Here is an 18,106-nt window from a genome sequence, read left to right on the forward strand (position 1 = left end):
AAGGTTTATGTGGTGTCTCCAGTCTGTCTCGTGCCACTCTTTTTTTCCTCGTCCTCCTCCTTTTTCTTCTTTCCGCGCGTCCGACGTTTTAGTGTGCCATCAATGTTTGTCACCGTACTCTCCACTATCGATGAAATCGTTTCGTCCGCATAGTCGATCCTGTCGCCTGGTTCCGTCTCGATAACGTTGCTCGGCACAAATCCTGTGATCACACAGCGTTGATACCGTGTCAAAGTTACTAGTGCACCCGTCGTACTTAACACACACACGGTCCTTCGATCAGATCACACGTCGAAATTGAAGTTGAGCGGCTTCCTTCCCGTACATCGAGCTCTCGTGCGATTATCGGTCGAGTCACTCGAATCGATTCTCGCACATCGTTTTTGCCGGCATTTCGTCGTGCGCTCATGCCGCAACCGTCGTTTCGTTTCGAATCGCGCGCATAACGTGTCTCAGTGTGTGCATCGCGAGACCCGGTAGCATGATCAGCAGATCGAAGCGTGCACCACGTGTACAGTGGACTCAATAAGTGCAGGCGTACGTTCAACACTGACCAATGAGAATGTAAGGATGCAGGGCCACGCTCCGGATACCGACGACGTTCACTTGTCCGAAACGTAACCTTACCTTGCGTGCATTTTGGCGGATTCACTGATATTCAGCCGGTAACTTTGAATTTCATCTCTCGTTGCTTTACTATACGGTTTCCCCACGTTCCGCTGATACGATTATGTTCTCGCGTTTACTACGCGTATTTTCTTCGTCATCGTGAAAAAAATAAACGAGTTGCTTGTTCAAGAATGAAAATGGCTCTTTAAGTTAATCTAATAGAATTTTATTGATTGACGTAGAGAGGTAATTAGAATTGTCCAATCTTTTCAGAGAATTTTTACCTAAACTTTACAAAAAATTAGATTTCGATATAACCTATGATAGTTGTCGCACAAATAACAAATATCCTCTTATGATACGCACAATCGTATTCAAAAGGAACACAGATCGCGCTAACAGACGGCAAAATCGATCAACGTCAAAATGAAAGAGCCACGCAGGAATATCTCATTGCGATTAAAAATTTTCTGGAACATCCGTTCTATCGGTGTCGGTTCGGACGAAAGGGATCTCCATAGTACTTTCGTAGACACGTATGTACAGGTGCTTCTGTACACGAGCGCGCTTGTAAGCACATGTACGAGCCGCACGTTACGCAGAGGCGATCGTAAATCAGTCAGTTACCTATATATGCGCATATAATACGTACGCAACGTAACGGTATGTAATTTATTGTTTCAGGTAAGTGACGTTGCACCGCCCCAGGACTTGCGAAGCACATGCGTGCATCTTCCTTTCCCGGCATAATGTAAGCAACCCACTGTACCTATTACATTACGACCGATGTCAAGCGGACGCGCCGCTGCGTTCGCCATTGCTCGTTCGGGGAAACAATGAAGCTAGACCGCGCGTCCACACGCTCGCGTGCGTTTCAACCACCTATTGCCCTTACGCGCAGCTCTAGCGACCGTTTTCTGTTTTTTTTTTTACGAAAATTTCACCGCTCCGGGAATTTATTGTCTGATCAGCCGGACAATGAGTGCAGATTTTATCGGGTTATTCGATACACACGCGACAACGCGCGGCGACTTCGTATCCTCCGCGATCACGTTTCCATCGTCTCTTACGCGCTCGTGTTCCCTTTTTGTTTCCACGGTACACGGTCTCTTTCGTGTGAACGGTGAATTTTTTACACAGTTCCGGGAACACTTGATTGCTGGTTTAATGGGCGAACGCGAAGGACGTGGCCGCTGCTTTGTTTACGGGGTGTTGACCACGGTGTTCATAAATTGTCGCTGAAAGCATAATCGCAAACGTTCCGTGGACGTTTCGAATGGCAAACGATATAAAGGAAGGCTGCTGTGTAAAACTATTATTAACGTCAAAGTGGAAAGAGGATGTTGTCTAGCCCGGTTGCGCGATAAATTATACCGGAAACTCTACACAGCGAGCAGAACTACGCACGTTTCGTGCGCAGATTATTAAGATGGCGGCCTCCGTCAAAGAGATTCTTCCGGGTAGGTTTCTTAATTTTACAAGGAAGATCGCGTATCATTCGAATTACCCGATTATGAATCAGCAAATCGGTTTATATCGGCATGGCATGATAGCGGTACTGTGTCCGTGCGAGGCAGCTGTCGATACGAAATCCGGTTTTCTACCGATTTCGATTACACCTTCGCTCTGATATTCTCGCGGCGATAAGTGGACCATAAAGACGAGCACCTGTAATAAAATATATTACCGTAATGGTGCGTGCTTGGCTTGCCGTAAGATAAAGGACGCTGCCACGAGCGTACAGGTGTAAACGGGCCTAAACGAGCTGCGGTTATTAGCGGACACCGCGGGAGGGTGGGAGAACAAGAAAATAATAATCCAAAGATGGATGAAAGCGAAAGGACAAGGGTTCGTCGTGTTCGTCGGGAAGCAGCCGGTACGAGAGTGAAATGACGCTGTAGAGGGGGTTAGGGTTTCATGGGTAACCGGCGAGAAATCCTCGTCAACGACGTAGCTGAGATAGGCCACACACCGGCGGCTTGTAAAACACGCGGCGAGATTAAATGCTTCATTAATGTGATTAAAGTAAAAAGCTGCGTGAGTAATGAACCAAGCTGAATCATCAGCCGGTCGTGCAGTGTACGCTCGAGCCTTGAATTGCTCTGTTGCACCTCTGTACTTGGTACTTACCCCTGCGTCTCAACGACTGCTTCAGCTTTGTGATCGAAATATCAAGACGATTGTCGTGTTATTGCAACTTGGAAGCTTCATCTATTCTTTGCATCTTTCTGAAATTTCTTTCCAAAGAAACATAAAGTTTCCATATTCGTGAAATTGATGTATCGTTTGTATTATATGACAAATTACACTATTTATTATTATACTTTGTTTATCTCGAAGGAAGGGAATTCGCCTGAGTAGTTTTACTTGTAAAGAACAATATTTCACGCTTCTGTCATTTTTTCTTACGCAGTCCAACCAACCGCTCTAAAAGATATCACTTCCCAACAAAGCGTCTGCTACATCGGATAGTTTTTGTAAATACTTCGCCGGTAATTCGACACGGTCAAATCGATTTCACGAGATTGGAGAGACGGAGGAGGCTCCTGGGCCTCGGTGGCTTAGAGGAGACGCGAGTCGGAGGCAAGGGCGAGGCGGTTGGATGCAGATACCGGAGTTTTTCTGCAGGCCCTGGAGGAGCGGCTATCTGGCCGTTGAGAGAATAAAAGTCGCGGTGTTCACAATTGGTAATGCCGATAGAGCTGCCATCGTCTTGCCATACAAACGTCCTCCCGGTTACAGGCGGACCGGCCTTTCTTCGCTAAACACAACGATCGTTGTGCATTTCTTCGCCACGCGCATCACAAATGTCCACCGAGTCACTATACGATACTTTGTTTCGATTGCATGTACCTCTTAGAAGCCTACCCCGCACTCGCGATCTTCCTTCTTCTTCCCTTTGCACATTGTTCCATGTGTTTTTCCTTTTACCTGTCACGGTCTTTTCTTTGGATCAATATTCATGCCGGGAAATTTGAATATTCAATTTGGCTATGGGGAAAGAACGGTCGGGTGAAACATAAATTTTGCGACAGATTGTTTGTTCATGTTTTTTGGAAAAGGCGGAAAATCTCTGCTCTGAATATTAATTCTTCCGCTGAGGTTGCCACAGATCTGCTTCCACCGAATGAAAAGCATAAACATAACGACGATTCTTCATAATTAGTACTATGCAATTTGTATCAAAATTTATCGACGTTGAAGGAATGTCGCGCGCTAGTTAATACTCGACACAGTTTGCATACCGAGGCACGTGTAAATGTCAAATGTCGCGCAACATATGAAAACGCGCCACTTGCTGCTCCATTCCTGAACGCTATGCATATTTTACAACAGGCGTCACACAGCGCCGTAGTGAGTCACAAACCACGACACTATAAATTGCATTATTAGGTCATTACCTGGTTTCTACAATGTATCAACACTCAATATTACCCATGCATCCTGACTTGGCGGTAAAATTCAATAATAAAATAATAGGCATCGTCATCGTCGTTCACCATCATGACAGTGCGGGTGTTTATGCAAGTTTATGTTTATCTGAATACAACCGGTTTAAAACAGAGTTTAGTTTCTTCCGCTAAATATTATAACAGACGTTAAATTTTGGATATTTTACATATTTCTTCTTCGTATGAATATTCTGTTTATTTTCGTATCCTTAACTCTTTGAATTCTCACGGAAAGTAGAAGTGTAAGAGTTTAATATCGAGCTAGGAAGATATAACGAATTAAGAATACATATTCATATCCTGTCTACCTATTTTATAGCTATTACATAAACAGAGTATATATACATCACACGCCAACACCTATTACACACTGTAATATATTATCTTATCCGAGGATCAGCTGTCAATGAGGATCAATTCATAAAAACCGCAAGAATGTAAACTAATTAATGCAGATAGAGATCTAAAGTAATTACACGCTATACGGAATGTTAGCTCGTTTCTAATGTTATCGCTACGATATACCGACCGAGCATTCCAGAAACTATATGTCCCGTAAATGCATAAAAATCAGCACTCCACTTATTATCAATTATTATAAAGTCCATCGCTTCTTCTACGAAAAAGGAGAAGACAAAGTTCTTTAGAAAGAAACGAGGAAGAGTGGAAGCCGTGTCGAATGGAAAGGAACGTTTCAGAATGGACAGTGGCCGTTTCATAAGCCTTCAATTGGCGTTCCTAAAGGCGTCACTCTTACGGCAGGCGTGACAACCGATCGGTTCGCGAGCTACACGGCAAACGTCAGGTCGTTACAGCGGCAGATACGAGGATCTTTGACGGGGCGGTCGCGCGGCCCGACGTACAAGGTGCCGTGGCTTGACGCAAAGTGCAAGGAGATGCGATCGACGATTATGCACTTACGGTGTTACCGTATATAAACGGGCCCCGTATAAGCCTCGCCGGGTATGCATGGCGCACGTATAGCGCGCGGACCAGGCCACGAGAGCAATGTATCTTCCGCCGTGACATTGGGGTCTGCGCTAATCGCGCGACAATCTTCACCGCGACGAGCGAAGCGGCGCGAACCGGGACGACGAGGACGGAGAACGACACCGACTGCGCCAGTGCTCAAGTATTCCACTAGATTCGAGGAGAAATTCGGACCAATAGCTAGGACTAGGGAATTCCAGATCTTCTAGAGATATTTCTTTTTGACGGTTGAAACGCCGTGTATCTAGTTTGAAGGTAGGCTGTAAGAACACTGAATCGTGGGGACGTGTGAAAAATGTGACGCGATTAGATCGCATTGGACTGTCTGTCATCGATTACCGTTTATTGTTTCCGATGTAACAAATTGACTAGCGAGTGGCCGTTTGCTTTAATACAGTTTTTTCATGTACTTTGTCCGTTTCGTCTGGCGTAATGTTCGCAGTAATTTATTAATTCTCGAATAATTCTCGAACAACTGAAATTTCACTTTTAGCCTACTTTCATTATCCCTTCTCTCTCTCTCTCTCTCTCTCTCTTTTCCTCGAATTCATACAGAGATTTTTAGCTTGCGAGTTGTGAAAGTTCTTTCACGAATAACAAAAGTAGAAACCTCCGTGTTCTTGAAACAATAGAAGTTGCTAGAATTCCTGCAAGACGCGAGATGGTGATTCTGGAACTGAAAGGATTAATTCTTAATTTTGAAATGTGGTAGTAAATCAGCTGGAAACACAAGAAGCTCTCCAGCAAATGGAAACGCTTCTTCTTCCGAGGGCATTGCAAGGAAAGAAGTGGGAGTGAACGTGGACGAATCACAGAAGATTGCAAAAACGCAAAATACCGAACAAGAAAACAGGAATGAGAATGAACGAGCGCTGTCTAACACATTTGGTCTTACTGACGCGTATCTTGTTTTGCTACTTGAATAATACCTTTGACGCAGTTGTTGCATTATATGCGTTTCGAAAAAGTACATACAATGGACGGCGTGTTAAGGAAAACATTATCAAAGCACATCTTTTGAAGTTCTTCTTACAAAGTACAATAATTTATCAGTAATATTAGCAAATTGACAAGTGACAAGTTCTAGGTTATAAACTTCTCCTATACTTACAATTTCATAATTTTTCATCAAGTAGGGTATTCGCATAACTCGTGATTTTTCAAACTTACCTACTTGTAACTTATATAAATATTAATATTATAATTTATTTTTGTATTTTTTAATATTAATAGCTCGTACCCTGCAATTCGTAAGCATTAACGAGCAAAAGAGTCAGAACCTAATGTGTTAAAATTCGAAGGACAAAGTGAAAAGGTCACGGGAAAGAACCGAAGGAAAAAGGATGCCAGAGGATACAGAAAAAGAGAAACACCAGGCGAGGAGATAATCGCATGAGCGAATCGAAAAGTGCAAGAAGCGGTTGTAAAGCTGGAAAGAAGAAAGCATTATAACAGAAGAAGAGAAGGATGAAAGAAATCGCTCAGCCCGACGCGAGACTAAACTGTTCGCGGTGCGCGATATCTCGACGCTCACGAGCAAAGGACAATCGTATAATTAGGTGTCCCGCGGAAGGCTACACAATATCCACAGGGAAGACACATTGGCGGCAGGTTGGCTGCATATTCTACGAGATGCGTTCCGCGCGTGGTAGATAGGAGTGATCGCGAGAGGCTATCGCCCAGCAATCGGAGTGTCCACGAGTAATCGATGCTGGAATGCTGGTAGGAATGTTCGAACTGGTCGACGAACGGGATCACCCGGATGCTGGCGTTGCCTTTAACCGAATGCGCTGCTTAAAAATGCCGCTTTTTGGCATGGCCACGCGACCGCCTCCGGTTCCGCTTAATCGCCTATAACGCTCATCGCGGATGCAGCCGTCCTTCCCGTTTCAATTAACTCGAAATATTCTGGAACATGTATCCTACGACCACATATAAGACAGTGAATCTTGTTCGACGTGTAGAACGAAAGGTCGACCGAGTGGCCGCGTATACGGCTCTGCGGAGAAATTGAATATTCACGTTGCGTGTGGAGGGCGCAACGTTAGAGCGGGTGGTCTGAAAATATCGTAGTTCGCGACCACTTATATCGCATATTCTCTGTAATTTTTATACCCTTCGATAAGAATCTTCTACACGGATTCTTCCATAAAAACGAGGTGCCGTAAAAAGAAGTCTGACGTTTATAAATTGGATGGTCTTAAACCAGGGACGATGGAGTTTGAATAGAGGTGAGAGAATTGAGACATTGAGAGACGATTGAGATTCCTCGAGTGAATAGTAGTGACGTTTCTGATAGTGGGAGTATGTTAACCAAGATCCTTCTATTTCATTGGTCCGTCGCGAACTTATCCGACAACGTAATTACCGGCGTGTAAATGTATTTACGCTGGGTAGACAGGACGCGCGTCAACAGTACGTGCATTCGCCACGGCTGTATTAATGCCGATAAAAAATTGCGGAAGCCAACAGCTGCGGTGGCGCTCTCTATCGAGAACAGAACGGTCAGATACGGATCTATCGAACGCGCCTATGCCGCTATGTGGAGCGCACGCAGCGAGCAGACCCGTAATTTATTTGCCGCCGGCCGCCTACCTTCCAGCTCCAATATAATCATTATAATTATTGTCTCCCCTTCAAATCGAGTTCGATAATCATCGCCTGTGTATTTGTTGCACGGCTCGCATTAACGGGCCAGTTCGCTCGTACGGCGGAGACTCCCCGTTTCTCCGAACCACGAATCTGTCCTTCTGTTTCACCGTTTCCATTGTTCTATGCCATTCGTGTTGCTTCTGCGAGCCGGCGAGACACGAAACTCTACCTTGCGAGGCGAGCGTGGCGGTAGGGTGCGATCGTTCTTCTTCTTTCCCTCCTTTTTAAATAGCTTTCTTCTTTCGGGGTTTTTTTTTATCTTGCAGAAAGATTTGTTAGAAATAGAAAGAAAAAAAGATTTAGAGGTTTTGGTGTGCGGATGAAGGTATTTTCGTGGTTCGATCGTTCCATAAATTGTCAAGTAGAGGAAAGTGATATCGTTTTTTGAAATTTCTTTTACAACTTGTTTAACGATAAACGAAGGAAGAAGTAAGTCATTTGTTCTCTGAGGAGTTGAATATTACACACTATACAATCATGTACGTATATACATGCTTGAACAATGAGAAATTTACAGAAACTGAAGTCTACCAGTTTCGTTCCCAAATAGACAGCAACACGTTGGACGTTTCCATTTTTCCTACTTCCACCTTAAAAGTGAAATTTCTGAAATGTACCACGACGTTTCCCTTATCTAACGAAATTTCTTCATCGAAGCTCGAGATAACCGGTTTTAAAAATTTCTACGCGGAAGTCGTGGAAACGATACAATAAAAAAAAGCCTGGGCAAGAAATAAAGAAAAACGCTGGCATTCCACGGTCTGGCATTTATCGGTGGCTTTTCGTTGGTGTTCGCGATAACCCGCAGCGGCGCTGTCGACCCCCGGTATCGCGTTCTCGTTCGTCGGCGTAGCGGCAACCGCGACATTATAAATTGCGACGATCCATTCACCGTGTTAATTTGTCCGCTTTTCAATTAGCGGCAGAGCCGAGTTCGAGCGATGGCGTCGGCGAATAAATTGAACGATGCCGGCGACGCTGCTCGTGAGAGAGGCTGTCCGTGACTTTCTAAATTCGCCATACGTGTCTCTGTGTGTACACGGTGTACGTACACACGTGCGTGTATCGTATGTATTAGTAGTAGTTGGCCCCCATACTAGCGGGCGGTGCGCTGCGCCGTTGCCATCGCTGTGCCGTAGCCGTTTTACCGACAGGTGGAAGAAACTTCTCGCTTCCTAGCGCTTGGATCGTTTCCAAAATTCGTGCTGCTGTCGTATCGATGTCTGAACAACGTTTGATCGCGCCGCGCCACTGAGTACAGAGAAAATATTGCCCTTCGTTATGCAACACTGCTTAGATTAAAAGACATCATCGTTTTGCGTTTCTTAGCGATCGATGTCGAACGTCGAAAGTGACAAAGTAGCGGAGAGCGTTACCTGCATTCCTATTTACGCGTTGCCTGTCGTGCTACCCCCGGTGTTTTATGGATTGTACGTCGCCTGCAGAGCGTCAAAATTTCCAATGTTTTATGCCAATGGTGTGTAATAAACATGCTGTATATCGAGATACGAGGAAACGAAACGCGCATTCGTCTTACAGCCCCTGGCGATGCATGCAAGGAGCACCGTTATCAGAGAACAACTCGGTATATCTAATCAGCTAGACCGAATTGAAATCGTGTTGAGGAACGGTAGATTGACGACGGGCAGGCTTTCGTGCTGGGATTTGATGAATTCGCGGTATTGACACACGTGACAGTAATTTCCATGGAAAAACTCGGTACGGTCGGTCGTAATATTCCGTCATTTAAAAAGCATCGCTGCGGCCGCCGCCACGAAGGGAAAAGCAAGTTGGTGCCGGGCCACCTGCAGGCAACTTGGGAGCGTCACGACGCCGCCGTCGCGCCGAGTTACGGCCACAAATCACGCAATTCGTAATTGCCGCTACCAACTACGCGATTTCATGTAAGGGGAGGGACACACAGGGCCGTGTGTTGGCTGCACGTGTGCAAGGAAATCCATAAACATCGATTGCCTCTGCGTTCACGTTCACGTGGAACGTCGAACGTCGAACATCGAACACCGACGAAACGCTAAATATTTCCATATCGTGATCCGCCACTATGAAATCGCGGGAAAGTTCTTTGAATTCGCGCGCACGACGTCTGCACGGCCCCGTTTGACGGCATCCGTTCTCCGAGCGAAATGCCCGCGCGTTTTACCTCCTACGGGGATAAGAATACAATCGTTGGGAATACTGGGTAAAAACGATCGGGAACTTCAAAGGATTGCATCGTATTGGTTAGGTCTTGAGCATAACGTTTTGACGAGAGTTTCGCGAACCTCCAACGATAACTTGAAACTTCGATTTTACCTATGGCTTACATTTTTTAATTTCAATTTCAATTTGGACGTGGACGTTTGAACTTGCGAATTTTAATCTCGTTTTCGAATTTACATCTTCAAATCTTTTTTGTATTTACATTTGAATATTCCAAGAGAAAATTTGGTAACTGGAGGTACACGCGGAAAGGGGGTGATTCTACGCGAAAAAAGAAGTCGAAAATATAGAATAAACATTTTTCGTTCGAGGCTTCGTTTTCGAGAAAATCCACTTTGAATTTTCGCTCGGTACGCCCGCACTTTATCGCGTCTCGTTAGAACGGATCTCACTGTAGATCGTTGTCTCGATGGAAAAATTAAAAAAAAAAAATTTTTATTCCATATTTTCGACTTCTTTTTTCCCGTAGAATCACCCCCTCTCTGCTTGTACCACAACTTACCAACCACCTTGTATATCACTCGAGTGATTGTTAGGAGTTTGCTTGACGATCCAACTGTCTGTTGGTTGCTATCTCGACCGTACGCTGTCCAAAATTATGCGCGTATTCGTTCAAAATCGTATCGATAAAGATGATGTGTAGCTTCTTTTGCTGGAAGAGGAGAAATATTCTATTTCAGGCGGACCCATCGACCAAGGCGATTAGGTTTCTAGTTCACAGCATCGCGCCGTTTGTTACACGTGACCCCGGATGGCGTGGGGTGTGAGAGTGCAACATTGTACCAACACGCTGCAATTTCCGCGGCGATATATTATGTTCGCGTTCCAAGACATTACTTCGGCCTCCGTCGATGTCGGGGTAACAGGCTGACCACGGTGAGTTTGATTTCTTGCCGATGCAGGTTACATTTTCTGCACGGCAACTGGAAGAAACCGCTGTCGATAATAAGCAGCCCTACGACGCTTGTTCGCATTACAACCGATTGATTATCCCATCTAACGTACGATGATCGACTGCTTGTTCCGATAATGACATACGCTTCATTGTATAGAAGATGGCGTCCAAGCGCAAAACTGAAATTAAGATATCTGCAATTACGTGGAACAACCTTCTGTTTGGTCAATGTCAGATCCATTATTGGCATGTATATACATTTACATACATGCATTGTACGTAATGATTTATTTATTTACGTACGAACGTAATTACTTGTTATTTGAAGCTGATAACGAAGTTTTACATTTTTCGTTGTTATTTACCATGTACGCCGTAACTCAAACCTACGTAGCTGTGTGATCGCCTAATTCAAATTTCACCGACGAACACAAAGTAGAAATTACGAAATTACGAAAAAGAATTCCTAGTATTAGGTTGTCCGAGAAGTGTCTTTCCTTTACGGATGCATCTTTATACAAATATGAAACCTAACCTGTCAAACGTGATCTTTATTTTGATAGAACAAAATGACGCAATTCGATAGAATAATATAACAGGGAAAATGTGCATCCATTATTTCCTTATAAAACGAAAGAAACTTTTCGAACGACCTGAAGTCCATAGATATAGCGCGGGTTAGGTTGGAGTTAGGTTAGGGTTAGGTAAACGAAGTTTAAAAATCGTACGGTAAACATCGTAATCTTTTAAAACAGAATAATAGAAATTTAATAGATGAATACTCTGGAATCTAGAATATTACATGATCAAAATATAACATCAATAGAACACGATGAAAAATATTTAATGCTAAGGCTATCTACTAATACACAGCATACGCAAGTACCCACTACCTTTTTTCTATTTCTCTCTTCTCCCGTCCCCTTCTCAGCGAACAGTATACAATTCTACGTATAACACAGAAACAAGCGTGGCACGAATCTTCTTACTAACATTGTATCGTCAGTAGGTATACGTATTAAGTTTCTCTTGTCCAACTTCGAAACTTGAATCCCTTCTACCAGTTAACTGACGTCATGCGCGATAGCACGATCGCAAAAAAGCCCTTCGGAGAACATTTAACGCAGCAAGTAACAAAAAATCGCCTCATGGCATCGCATAGATGTTTTGCAATGTATTGCCGTGAACGCAGCGGTAGCGACGCATCGGTTCCTCCGATGGCCGATCGCGGAAGAAACCTGGCGACGCGACGCGCGGGAGATTTGAATGTTATCTGACACAGGGATCGACGCGTACGCGTCCAGGTCCACGTCATCGCGTAGTATATCACGCGCTGCGTCGGAACGTGTTACCATTGTAACACGCTCGTTCCTGGGGCAATACATTATTCCGCGTTTCGCGTTCCCGTGTATTAGTCGGTGTTCCTTTTAACACGATCGCCGTGCCCGGTACAGCATCGCTCACGGTTCCGTCCACGCTAAAAGCTTTCTCCGCCGGTAATTACCGGCATATACGCGTGGGCCACCGCAATCGTTCCGGATTCGAGAAACGCTCCGGATCCGACCAGGAGAACCATAATAGCTGGCAGAAAGACCTCTCAAACCTTTCCTTTTTTTTTTCGCCCTGCAGAGAAATGATGGGGGAAGAAGTCGTTGAGAATCGTGGAATCTGGTTTGCGGTCCAAATCTAATCCATTCTACTTAGTCTTCCTTCGAATTTCACGTTTTTACTGGAACTAAGGCTAGTTTAAAGATCGCTATGGTTTCGTTAAATGTGACTTTGTATCTTAACCTGCTGTGCTATGATTTCTTTAGCTGGTTGTCAAATGTTCAATGTTGTGATATCGTATTCGATGATATAATTTTGAAATGTCCATTATCTGTATTTGAAGAGATAGCACAAGTGATAAAAACCTTTAAATTGGAAGTACAATTGGCGAAGTTAAATGTTAGTAAAAATGTCTGTATGTGTTCAAACACTGAAACATTAGATGTCACTACTATTATGAACAAATATTTGTACTGTTCTTCCTTTGGTTAATGTTCGTTTAATATCTGTATGCGTATATGTATTTGGTTTTTTGAAGAACACTTGTACACACAGCTTCTCCATTGGGCCCTTTATTTAATCAGTCTGACATCCAATTTTAATTAAGATTGAAGTTGAAATTCAGACTACATTTTGTAACGAATACAGTCTGTTTCAATTGAGCGAAGAATATAATCTCCGCCATGAGGGCCACGTTAGAAGGCGAGGGGTTAAAATGGTTGGTCGAGTCATTGTCTGCTCTTTTGGTAACTACTTTTTGTCCGAAATAAATTGGCCGCTCAAGGCCACTTCCGTAATCATACATTTCTTTACATTGTAACACAAATTATAACACGGTCCAACTGTTCACAAACGCACGTAAAACCTTTTCCATCAAATATGTAAAATATTCCCTAGAAGTTTCAACTGTTCACGCGAGATGTCTTCCACGTACATCATTTTTTCCCTCTTCTATAAAAAAATGTTTCTAATATAAACACGTAGGTACGTTATATTAAACATGGATAACATTCTCCCGAGGAAAAGAAAATAATAAGAACGTACTATAACGTACGTGTCTTACGCGCTTTACAACCGGAAACACGAACCGCGGCACTAATAATCACACTTTAATAATAAACTTTATACCTGTATCTTCGAGCAACCATTTAACGCGAACGAAGAATTTACAACTCCGCTATGTAGTTTACATATGCCACTGCACTGCATTGCAAACCATTTATATACTTTAATCGTTCGTTGCATCACGCAGATGCGCGTAATTGCTGCGGGCAAATTAATCAACCGACATACACCTTAGTATCAAAAGCATATTAAACATTTTTCCCAAGTTAGCCACCTCTGCGGAATACACTTCCGCTCTCTTTGACCGTGAAGATGGTTTCATTGTTGCTACGCGTACTTACCAATCGATCGATAGGGGTACCAATATACTTGTATAATTAGCTCGAATGCATTTTTCCTAAGATTCCATCGAAAATAAATGGACTGGTTCCATTAGCATAGGTGTGTTTGTGTGGTATATCCGGAGGCCTAGGTGTAGGTGCGTCGGTGTGTTTCCGCGCGCGCCCTCGCGCTCCTTCCTCCTTCACCGGCGCTGCCTGCCATCGTATCAACATCGCACTTCATAATCCTGCCAGTGTTTCTGCGCGTCTCGATCCGTTACCTCACCGCGATCGGCTCGTTCTCTATGCCTCGAGTCTACCTAGTTCAGTGAACAGCCGTGTTTTCTATTCCTTCGCGTCTTTCATTCGCGTTTCCATTCGCGTTTCATAGACGTCTCGTAGATATTTCCTGGCGAACAAGGATAATCCTGATGGATGGAAGCGGAAACTTATGCTCGAGTCGCGTCGTTTACGCGATCAAGATCGACGTCGAGATTTTGTGCTTCGATCGCAGATGTGGTACGCGTGACTAAGACGATGTAAGACGCATTGATAACTTGCGAGGTATATTTACGTTTACGTAACGAGTTGGGTAACGTCATAAGTTATTTTTTTTTTCTTATTTCCTTCGACATAAATTATTTCGTTAACTCGTAACATTCGACTGGATGGCATAACAAAAAACGCCGTTTATTTCTTCTAATGCGTTTCGACGGTGACTGAAAAGTGAATATAATTGCCGTTAAAATGGCGTAAATAGAAGGTCCGCGGCTGCAATCGTTTCAATCGTCGGAAAGTTGGAAATTTCAGAGTGCGGCCCTGACACGACGGGGCAAAAACTTGGTTACAATTTGTTCTGTCGCTGGGGGCGAGCCCATCGAAACGAAGCAAAAGGACGACATCGAAAGACGTTCCGACTAAGGGGGCCCGGCACTTTTGAGTCTCGCCGAACGTCCGGAATACTTATCTCGAAATAGATCATGAGAATTCGACGAGACGCGGTCCTCGCAAGGGAGCCATGGTATGCGAGTGAGAATAAGGATTTTTCCTAGTTAGATCCATGGCCGACGGTCGTTCCGCCCGATGCCGATATATCAGGCAATACGCGTTTCTGTCGTGCCAAAGTGAAATGCCATTTCTATCCGTCAGGCATCGAGCCAGCGGTGCACGACGGTGAATCGTAGCCGCGTGCTTCTTGACCCTCATTTTTTGGTATCGTGCCGCTTTCGGACGAATTCTAACAGTGTATTGTGACCGAGACCATAAATCACCTCCAGCTTTTAAATTGCTTCAGTTTGACAGTGGTTCTTTTTATCTTTACTTTTTTCTTTTCTTTACTTTTTCGGTTTGCCACTTATGCTTCAACCGATCCCGTAGAAATGTATTAGAAATATCGTATAACAGCACTCGTTTTTCGAACCTAGTTATTTCTCGTATTGTCACCATCGAGCGAATATGGCAGGTGATACTTTGCTCGGAATCAATTGGCCGCTCAAGGCCATCAAACGGTTATCCCCACTCCTCGAATCGTTTCATCATTGTATCCCTTACTTTTCTCCATCCCGTGTACCACAAAGACGGACCACAGATTACAATATTTACTAGCGATAGCTAGCTTGCAGCGACCAATTAATTCCCAAGAAAGAATATTCGACGCATATCCATTGTGTTAACCCATGAGTCTATCGAAACCAGCAGCCAGCCAGGCAAGGGGTTAGTCTTTGCTAAAAAATTCCTCTGTAAATGCAATCTTTCTCTATGAGAAATAGCACAGCCTGACTAGTTGGGCGAAGAGGGAAGAAAGGGGAGGTGAAAGGTAGGATGGGTGGGAGACTAAGCGCAATTTGCCCTGCGGGCCCCGTGGGTGGTTGCTCGATTCTTGGTTCTGTTGTCCGGGATTGGTCAGACGTCTGACAGTTGACGGATGACAAGCCGGCCTTACAGTTCTCCCCTTTTACGCCCTCGACGCGAGGCTTTGGTCCCAGGTTCGGTTCCTGCCACGTCCATTATGTGCCGTGAGCAAGGCTGAACCGGGCGTAACGGGATTATTAACTGAAATAGGCGTATAAGTCATGTGTCTTCGTCTACCCTGCCGTCAGTCCCTTCTACGCTGGCGAGCCTCTTCTCTTTCGACGTGGTCTTCGCGCATCTAATTTTCAAGAGACCTCTACGCTTGGGAACACTCGGCAACGTACGGGTCTGTTGGAAATTAGAGAAATTCCCCCGTTCGTGAGCCGCGAGAATTCTCGGCGATGGCTGCTGGATAAGCAGCGGCACGCAGTCGAGATGCGAATCTCGGTTACTACTCGTGGAAACATTAAAAATTATTTCCACTTCTTCCCGGGTTTATTCACTCGACCACGCTACTCCTCTATCTCCTGTCGTATGACTCCTGCCTTTGCTACGATGTTTCCTTATCGCGTCTCGATCGTTATTGCCTTGATCTTACATACGTATGACCCATGGTGACAGGGTCATGGGACACGGCACTAGCTGCGCTTTCTAGTTTACGTCGAAGAGAATGTTGGGAATGTTAATCTATTAGATCGTCCTAAAGGTTTCTTTCGTTTTAGAAGAAAATAATAGCTGCGCGATAGTTTTTGTTTCAATACAAACGAAACGTGCCCTACGACTACGAGCTAGAAAACAATCGCAGATAAAGACCAAAATAATGGACAGATTAGGTTTCATGTTTATATCAACATAGCCAGACGAAGCAGCTGCGTGCAGATAGCGAAAGGCATTTTTGGGACAACCTAATAGAAGGACCCGTGTGTCACTGATAGTTTTAGAAAGATGCATAAAACAATTTCTCTCGTACATAAACGTTGGTATATCGTTGTGAAAAGTTAAATAGGAACAGCTTGACCTTCGTCGCACGTGTGACTTTTCCTGCCCAAGTATTGGCAAGAGGGAAGCAAACGATTCGCTCGATCCCCTGGTTACACGGAGAATACATTTTTCGATAACCGCGGCGAGAGATCGTTGGCGAGGCGGTGCTCGATAAACGAGTTGTCGGGTCGCAATTTTTTGATGCCGAATGCGCGATAAAACGGCCACGCTGGCGCGATGATGCGGATCTAAAAGCGACGCGCGAAATGTTCAGCAACAGAATCCGCGCTTCGTAGTCTCGCGGCTAAAGGAACGGCGCGGTGTAAGAGGCACACACCGGTGTCACGTTTATCTGCACGGCGATCGGTTGCGCGCGCCGCGATTGCGCGAAACGGCTGCGTGGCGGTCTTGCAAGCCTCCGCTAGCAAAAGTACGAACCTCGTGTGTAACCGGCAAACCGGTTGAACTTCGCGTCTTAGTTTTCTGCCGATCTTGTTCTCGCAAAAATCGATACCAGTTTAGTTTTCTGGTTCGATTAGAATTCGATTTCTTGACGAGCGGAACCGTCGTATCTGCGTGTCGCCAGTCGGCGAGCAAACGGGAACTCGTGCGGCAAATTATAGCCGTTTCTCAATGATTCTTGGCGCGAGATTTCAGATAACGATGATTCGCCGACTCGTAACGAACACGAATAGTCTTTTTTTCCTCAATGGTATCTTTTTTATCGTGGTAAAAGAAAAAGGAACAGAGGTGTCGGGGAACACACACCCCCCATGGTTTTTCTCTCAAATTAGTTACAAATAAGCGCGCGGTAGGTAGTAAGTAGACCGTCCTCTCTGCAATAATGATTTGGCTCGTCATTTATGGTGAACGGCGGCAATAAACGCCGCACAGTAATGGTACTACGATGTAAACAGGAACAACGCAAATGAGAAGTAAATTAATTCAGATACTCGTGGATTGGCGTGTTTTGCACGAGGAATGGCCTAACGTGTTTTCAGCCACTAATTAAGATTATTCCTCGAGTTTATCGCGTTCTTCCGTAAGCGGTGTGTCGACTTCTCATTGTATAGTTTTGGTGGAAGTTCGTGATGCGTGAGAAAACGGACACGAACCGGCATCCCGGTTTGTGCCGCGATTAAATCTCTCGCTCTTCTACGTTACGTATATATCGTTGTGCTTGTAAAAACGGTTATGTGGACTAATTGGTCGTCGTTGATCCTTTTTCTTCTTCTTCCCTTTTTCTTCCTTCTTCTTATACGCCTCTCCTTGCGATCCAGCTTTTTTCCTCTTTCTTTAAAACGCTTCTACATTCGTGCAATCCTTTTTTGTCGTCACGTCACAATTTCCTCCCGCCTCGATGCTTATGAGTTACTGCATCCATGAGGAGTATTACTACCTGTCGAACCTGACTCGTATACACTTGCCCTGGCCTATCATTTATCATCTCATTTTATAGTCAACTGATCGTGCTCCTCGCTGAATTGCCTGTAGCAGTTTACTCCGGATTAAACCTACCAATA

General features: G+C 44.5%; 1 protein-coding gene across 5 annotated transcripts in view; it reads left to right on the forward strand.

The window, feature by feature from the left end:
- Window positions 1–18,106, forward strand: part of LOC100747045 (homeotic protein antennapedia) — a 247,000-nt gene that overhangs the window by 148,054 nt on the left and 80,840 nt on the right. The window contains exon 1 of one of the 5 annotated variants that reach the window (XM_024365855.2): window positions 29–665. The exons of 3 other annotated variants lie outside the window; for them this stretch is intronic. The gene's annotated coding sequence lies outside the window, so the exon portion shown is untranslated. Of the gene's footprint in view, window positions 1–28; window positions 666–1,342; window positions 1,361–18,106 lie in introns of those variants that run through there. One more of the 5 variants, XM_012382461.3, reaches the window with a different exon arrangement.

Source organism: Bombus impatiens, unplaced genomic scaffold, assembly GCF_000188095.3.
Source record: "Bombus impatiens unplaced genomic scaffold, BIMP_2.2 scf_0152, whole genome shotgun sequence".
NCBI classification, from domain to species: Eukaryota; Metazoa; Arthropoda; class Insecta; order Hymenoptera; family Apidae; genus Bombus; species Bombus impatiens.